The following is an 8,471-nucleotide window of genomic DNA, read 5'->3' on the forward strand; positions in this document are numbered from 1 at the left end:
CACTTAGTAAAATATCCAAATAAAAGTCTTCATTATTTGGGACACGTTAGAACTGTGCTTTAAGAGCATAGGTTCATAAGCCAGACTCCTTGGGTTCAAATCCAAGTATGCCACTTATGAGCTGTGTGACCTTGAATAAGTTACTAAACTCCTCTGTGTTTCAGTTTCCTCCTTCAAAAGTAAGACTATGTATACCATTGCATAGGGTTGTTACATGGATCAAAGAAGTTAATGCAAGTAAAGCGCTTAAAATAGGGCCTGAGATATGGTAAACATTCAGTAAGTGTGACTCTTATCATTACCCAGCAAAATCTGATACTCTCCATTCCACTTAAATGAAATTTGCTGATAACTGAAGCTTTCCATTGGCCAAAATATTAAAAATTATCATTAGTTTGGATATAAATTAAGAACTACAATCATTTTGAATGTAAATCTTTATAAAGCACACTATAAAATGTCTTGCTTTCTTAAAAAAAAAGATCTATTAATTATAATTCACCTCCTTTCCTGATTCAGGCTGAACAAGAATGGGAGATCATTAACTTCCTAGTCTAAGTTCTAAGATTTCACAGATAGAACAGGTGATGAAAGCCCACCTCCACCCTGGGATGGCATGTGACATACCCCTGTCATAGCAGGTCCCTGGGGGTGGATGGCATAGCACACTCCCCAAGGAAGGGCTGGGTCCCCGAGAGCCCAGTGTCCATGCCATACCTTCCACCCACTGTGCTAACTCTCTGGGGTCTTCTCTGGCTCAGCATCAGGGTCGATGGCAGTTACACTCCTGGGCTCCTGGGCTCTACCAGCGCATTGAAACTGAAGCCCATTTGGCAAGGAATTTGGCTCCAGTGGCGCCAAGGATGGCTGTTTGCCCACTGCCCCACTGTGTGCCAGGGTTGGCCTGCAGGCTGGAGCTTGCTTCCCTTCTACCCAGGGCTTGCATCAGACCAGGCAGGGGCTGCCTGGTTTCCCACATGGCCCAGGAGGAGGTTTCTGGCACGCCTATATCAGGACAGCCCACTCAGCCCCTTTGAGGAGAGGCCTTCAGTGCTAATGGGAGCCAGTAATGGTGTGCTTCCTTGTCACTGGCAGAAAACCTCAACATCCCAAGCTGGAGAGCCTCTGATTTCCCCAAATCTGATTTTCCCCAAATGGGAAAACTTCTGCCTCTTGCAACCTTACCCAAGGCAAGGTTAGACTTGAACTCTTGAAACTTAATGGAGAAAAATCTCTCTAAAATGGAAAATGGAGAGAATGTCTCTGCTCAAGCTTTAGGTTCTGACAGACAAAGTGAAGTGAAGTCAATCAGTCGTGTCCTACTTTTTGCAACCCCAACAGGCTCCTCCGTCCATGGGATTCACCAGGCAAGAAAACTGGAGTGGGTTGCCATTTCCTTCTCCAGGGGATCTTCCCAACCCAGGGATCGAACCCAGGTCTCCCACATTGCAGGCAGATGCTTTAAACTCTGAGCCACAAGCCTGGTCCAAATGTGCAGTCAAGTTACCTAAACTCTCTTGCAAGATTGGTGTCTTTTGGCTTTTTAACACTTAGATTGTGGTGTCTGGTGTATAGCTTAATTATATCAGTCGACTCTTCCACTTCCTGGAGACTTCCTCATCCTACATGCCCAACACACACACATATATGCACACGTGCATTTCCCAACCAGGACCTGGAAGCCTAGATTAAAGAGGAATGAGAAGTTGAGCTTCCCAGGTGGTGCTAGCGATAAAGAACTTGCCTGTCAATGCAGGAGACAAAAGAGAAGCAGGTTCAGTTCCTGGGTGGGGAAGATCCCCTGGAAGAGGGCATGGCAACCCACTCCAGTATTCTTGCCTGGAGAATCCCCATGGACAGAGGAGCCTGGTGGACTACATTTCATTGGGTCGCGAAGAGTCTGAAGCATGACATGACTGAAGCAACTTAGCACACATGCATGCAGAAAGAAGATGAAGGACCAGGCCACTCGCCACCATTGCCTGCCTTCCAAGTATGACACTTTCTGACCCCTAGCACATTGCCAAGAAGATCCAAAAGCTCACTTCCTCCCCCACCCCAGATAACAGCAATTACACAGAACGGTTCTTGAGTACTTCCTCTGTGCCTGGTACTGAACTCCTCTCATGCATTATTCTACCAGCCTAGGAGTCAGGTCTGTGATCCTCAGTGGCCCCAGTCATGCCAAGCTACCAAGATAGAAACATCTAGGTCTCCTACAGTCCCTCAGCCCAATTCCATTAGACAACACCAGCTCAGAAGATCCTCAAGGATAATATCCTGAGGTCAAAAATTCCTAAGAAAGTGCCTTACCTTCCAGGCTCTCCCACATTCCACCTTTTTCCTTCCTTCCTTTTTTTCTTTTTTTCCTCTTTTTTGGCCACACCACATGGCATGTGGGAACTTAGTTCCTTGGCCAGGGACTGAAATTTCATCCCCTGCATTGAACATGCAGAGTCTCAACCATTGGCCTGCCAGAGAAGTCCCACACTACATCTTTTTTGTATCTTCAGATTTTTTCCTGAACTGATAGTGTTCTTTTTAAAATATATTTTGTTGTTTGTTACCTTTTTACTGGTTGATCAACTTTGCTTTTCCGATGGAGTTTTACTAATTTTGACAAACTGGGACAACCATAATAACTTTCTGATCCTTTCATTAATAAAGAGACCCTCCACTCTGAAACTTGAAAGGGAGAGAAATTATCCATTTAACTAAACTAGTTTTGCCCATCAGCTCCCTCTCCCCTTCCTTTCCCTCTCTCTACACATATTAACACAATTTCATAAGACGTCTCGAAGCAGCGTTTCCACTGTAATTAATTGCCTTTCACTCAAAGTGACACATTTAAGACGTGAAATAACACAAAGAAAGATATATTTAAGAAATTGAGAGCTCAGTTAACTTCGCTTTTGATTGCTGTGAAAATGAGGTGCTCATCTCTAGGAAAAGAGGGACTTTCAAAGATTAAAGAAGTTTGCCTCATTTAGGAAAAAAAAACTACAAGAAACAGATTGAAATATTATCAGGGGTTGCCTCCAAGTGATGGAGGGATGGATAAAAACTTCCTTGATTCTAAGGCTTTTCTGAGCTAATTTTTTAAAAATAATCATGACTTGTTTTTATAATAAAAAGACAGGAAAAAATGCACTCAGGGTGACGGCAGCTGAGATGAAGGTGCTTATCTTACGAGTCATTTCCCATCTCTCACTTCCTGTCTTTTCCTGGAGCAAACATTGGGGAAAGGAGGGAGGAGGCTAAGTCATCAAGAAAGCCTCGTCCCCAGTGGGCAGATAGAAATTAAGAGCTTGCATAACTTTCCCAGAGTCGCAAAGTCTTTGGCGAATTTATGATATGCTCTATCTGCAGGTTATCAGGTTGTCTGCCTAGAGCTCTGTGCTGTTTTCCCCGTTGCTGAGTGCCAGTGAATAATGTCCTAAGGCACCTCAGAAACACAGCCTCCTAATAAACACTGGGTTCCAGGCAGCCTCGTACCCATTAAGATGGCTACTATCAAAAAACAAAACAGAAAACAACAAGTGTTGATAAAGATTCGAGAAACTGGAGCCCTGTTGATGGGATGCGTGCAACACCTATGGAAAACAGTATAGAGTTTCCTCAAAAAATTAAAAATAGAATATGAGCCAGCACTCCAAATTACGGATATATATCTAAAACAATTGAAAGCAGGGACTGGAATAAATATTTGTACACCTATTATTCACTATAATACACAAAAGCCAAGATAGAGAAGCAACCTAAATGCCTTTCAACAGATATATGGATAAACAAAATGTGGTTTATACATACAATGGGATATTCTTCAGCCTTGAAAACAACAACAAAAAAGGGAATTCGGACACAGGCTACAACATGGATGACCCTTGAGGACATTCTGCTAAGTGAAGTAAGCCAGTCACAAAAAGACAAATTCTGCACGATTCCACTTATAAGAGGTATCTAGGGCTTCCCTGATGGTCCACTGGTTAAGAATCGCCCCGGCCCAGGAAAGTCCCACATGCCTCGCAGAAACGAACCCTGTGCACCGCAACTGCTGAGCCCGTGGGCTGGAACTACTGAAGCCTGTGTGTCCTAGAGCCCTGCTCCCCTGCGAGAGGAGCCACCGCAATGAGAAGTCTGTGCTCTGCAATGAAAAGTAGCCCTTGCTCACAACTAGAGAAAGCATTCCCAGCAGTGAAGAACCACCACAGCCAAAAAATACATAAATAAATCTTTAAAAAAAAAAAAAAAGGCCATCTTAAAAAAAAAAGGTATGTAGAGAAGTAAATTTCATAGACATAGAAATAAAATGGTAGTTAACAGGGTCTGGGGGGAGAGGGAGAAAGAGAGTTATTTAATGTGTATAGTTTCAGCTTCACAAGATGAAAAAGTTCTGAAGATCAGTTTCATATCAGTGTGAATATATCTAACACTACTGAACTGTACAATTGAAAATGGTTAAGATGGTAAATTTTATGTTATGTGTGTATCTTTGTTTTTTTAACCACAATTAAAAACAAAAAGACTAGGGACTTGCCTGGAAATCCAGTGATTAAGACTCTGTGTCCCAAAGCTGGGAGCATGGGGGTGGATCTCCAGTTAGGGAACAAAGATCCCACATGCCATGTGGCATGGCCAAGAAAATATATAAAAATAGATAAATAAAATACTAGAACCTTTATTTTTAAAAAGCCACTGTGAAAATAAGTAAATAACTAGGTTGAAGGCATTAGCAAGTTACTATCTACCATTCCCACAGACTTGACAAGGAAAAGTTATTACATTACTATAATAACCTGGGCAGCGTGCTCATTCGAGTTCACCATCACCCTTCTTGGATCATATCAGTTCCTCCATGTAACACACAGGCCACACTTACGGCAAGAGCCAGGCAGAGGTGCACCAGACACGGAGGGACTGGAGCCCAAGAATGAAGTCTGTTGACTTCCAGCTGAGAGCCCCGGAGGGGTGGGGTACGGGGAGGAGAAAGGATTGGCCTCAGAACTTGTCTGGGCTGAGCCTCCTAAGACTCTTCTGTAGGTTCCACGCTGGGAAGAGGGCTGTGCAGTAGAAAAAGACTCACAGTCAGGCCCCTGCAGAGATCAGGAACTGATTTCCAAAGCAGAAACCAGAAGAAATCAGCCCGTCCACTGCGGATTGCACACTGCCTTCCGAGTGCAAGTCACGGATTCATCGCGGTTCCTGCGCGGTTTCTTGATATCTCTCCGACCCCTCCAGCCTCTGCTCTTCATCACCCACTCTGATCCCCAACCGTTCTGTCTTCCAGGTTTAACACCTGTCTGCTGCCTCTGCTCGTGCATTCCTTCACTTGCTCTTCCACACATTCTCTAGTCGCCTAATCATTCCGGACACTGCAGAGGTTACGAGCACAGACTCTGGAGTCATACTATCTAGGTTCAGATCCCAGCTTTGCCCCTTTCTAGCTGTGTGATCATGGGCAAGTTACTTAACCTCTCTGTGCCTCCATTTCACCATCTCTAAAGTGAAAATAAAGAAAATGCCTACCTCAAAGGACTACTCAAAGAGAAAAGGACTTATGTCCATGTAAAATGCTGAGACCCAAGCCCGTATGGTCAGCACTCACAGTATGTTAGGTATGGTTGTTCACTCATCAAATATTCAGACTACCTACTATATAAAGTTATACTGAGGCCATGAAAAAAAAACTCTAGACCAAGTACCCTTGAGTTGTTCCCCATCAAGTGGGGGAAACAGACTTATAAGCAACTGAAAATAAACCAAAACAGGAAATAAAATGCTCTGCGGCAAAGGGACAGAGAGAAAGGAGGAGCTGATTTAGGGGGAAAGTCTTCATAGAAGTGTGGTTTTGAACTGAACCCTGTAAGACAGCACAAAATTCAAGACGCTGAGACTGGAGAGAGTCTCTTCCTAGCGGAGCTTGAACCTAGAAATAGGTATGTACTTGGGAAATGAAGAGAAGTATTGTGTCCCTGAGGTAGGGTTGCCAGGGAAAACTAAGGACTCTCAGTTAAATTTGAATTTCAGATAAACATAAAAATTTTTAGCACAAGGATGTCACAAATATACTTAAAAACTATTTGTTACCTGAACTTCAAATATAACTGGGCGCCATATATTATTTTGGCTGAATCTGGCATCCTGACCCCGGGGAGAAAATAAACCCTTTGGAAGTCTGTGCCCTGGGGCTATGGACGCTGTGCCCCACCTCACCCGTGTGTGGTCTGCCACCTTCCTGAGTCACTTGGCATTCTTGACTCCAGGCTCCAAAGAGACTCTAGTGAGCTGTTGGTGAATCATTTGGTGCCACTTTGTTAACAACAATCACCCTCCCCATCTCCCAGACAGAGATGATGGAAAAATCCCACATTTGTTCATTTTGTTGAAGGTCACAGGGTTTGCTGTTTTTATGTTAGTTTCCTTATTTTTCTGAGATCATGTCTTCTTTTTTTTTTTTCATTTGAGATTCATTAACTCTATGACGGAAAAGAATTCATTCCCTTCATTGCTGTTAGAGACAGAAAAAAAAAAGAGACAGGAAAAAATTTTAAATACCAGCATAACAGAGTATCTGAAGACTATAGGCCTGGCTGTGAAATGTCCCAAGAGAACCAAGGGCTCCATGGTGGACCCAGAGTGTTACTGGCCTTTTGTGCCAACACTTTGGGAGTCTCTCTGTGTAGCTTCCACCCAAGCTGGGCCTTTAAATCTTCAGGTGCGCAGCAGTGGAGTGAAGAGAATTACCACCTGCAGAAGAAGAACCTGGCCATCCGCAACCAAGTTGGAGGCTGGGGAAACAAAAGGTGGTTCTCAGGATTCTCCCCTCCCTCATCCATAAAACATGCCTCACAAAGTCATTTCACGCCCCAGCATCTGCCCGCTGTTCCAGAAAGGTACACCTATTCATCTCTCTCAAAAATGTTTATGGAGAGAAATTATCAGCAAGAGAAAACAAATTCTCTGGCGAGATATTGCCCTTTGTGAGATAACTACTTCTGTGGAAGCACTGACAATGGGGATGGTGTTTGGCTTGAATGTGGTCTGTCTGGGAGGACTGGGAGGTACCGCTCTACAAAAATCCCCGAGCAGGGAACCTCTGCCACCTTGGAGCCTGCCTATCTGACTCGGCTGAAAGAAACGGTGGTAACAGTGAAATTTCTGAGCTTAAAGGGAAGTGGGAGGAGGCATCCTTTTCTCGTCAAGGCACTCAAAGCCTGCTCAGGCTCCCAGGCCAGAAGACACGAGACAAAACACAATCACTGAAAGAAGCCACCCCCGCCCCCAACCCTGTCTCAGCTGCTGCAGGCAGGAGGGTTTTATTCATCAGGTGCCGCAGACACAGGATTGAGGACATGCAAGCCTTTTAAGGCCCTAGAAAAATCCTTGCACATCACAAACATTCTCATCAACTCCAAGATACAAAATGAAAATTCCAAAATTGAAATTTAAATACATGTCCATGAAATACAGTTATTATGCCAACTCCCTAAATTGTTTGACTTGGTATCTGTAGAAATGTTATTATACAGTATTTGAAAACAATTAGTGGATTATTTCACTTCAAGGAATCCCTAAAACTGCCCTAATGATTTCTGAGAAATCACAGTCACTGAAAATTAAATGGGCAAAATAATCTTGAAAACAGAATTATTAAAAATGCGCTCAAGACTATTTTAAAGCAAAATAATTGCATTCGTAGTGCAATATTGGGGGAATTTTGGTATGTACTATGACATGGGGTGGTGCCTCTGAAGGTTAGACTGCTTGGCTCCCACAAAGGTACTAAAACAGCCTTGGTCCCATGGGGCCCATCAAAATGTTTAAAGAAAACAAGTGGCCACAGACACGGTAATAAACGTTTTTGTAGCCAACTGAACTTCTTTGTTCCCGTAAATCCAGAGACCATCTAAGCTAGAAGGATCCCTGGCCGTGGTGGAAACCAGTGCAAAACCACGCCCAGTCTCTGAATCTCTAGACACCAATCTTCTTTGAATGGGAAGAGATACTGGAGGCTCAGAGAGGGGTGGATCATCCCATAGGTCACACAGCAATAGCATTCATCAAGTGCTGAGGACTTAGGGGCTTTGAGATGAGACTCTACTACCTCCCCCCGCCCCTGGACTTTTTCTTGTCCACGATAACATGCCTGGATGTCCTTTTTCCTTTGCCAAAGGAAAAGTTCCTGTATCCTTAGTAGAATATCTGCTGCTGCTGCTACTGCTAAGTTGCTTCAGTCGTGTCCAACTCTGTGCGATCCCATAGACGGCAGCCCACCAGGCTCCCTCGTCCCTGGGATTCTCCAGGCAAGAACACTGGAGTGGGTTGCCATTTCCTTCTCCAATGCATGAAAGTGAAAAGTCAAAGTGAAGTCGCTCAGTCGTGTCCAACTCTTTGCGACCCCATGGACTGCAGCCTACCAGGCTCCTCCGTCCATGGGATTTTCCAGGCAAGAGTACTGAAGTGGGGTGCCA

This window comes from Ovis canadensis, chromosome 2 (assembly GCF_042477335.2).
Source record: "Ovis canadensis isolate MfBH-ARS-UI-01 breed Bighorn chromosome 2, ARS-UI_OviCan_v2, whole genome shotgun sequence".
Taxonomy (NCBI): domain Eukaryota; kingdom Metazoa; phylum Chordata; class Mammalia; order Artiodactyla; family Bovidae; genus Ovis; species Ovis canadensis.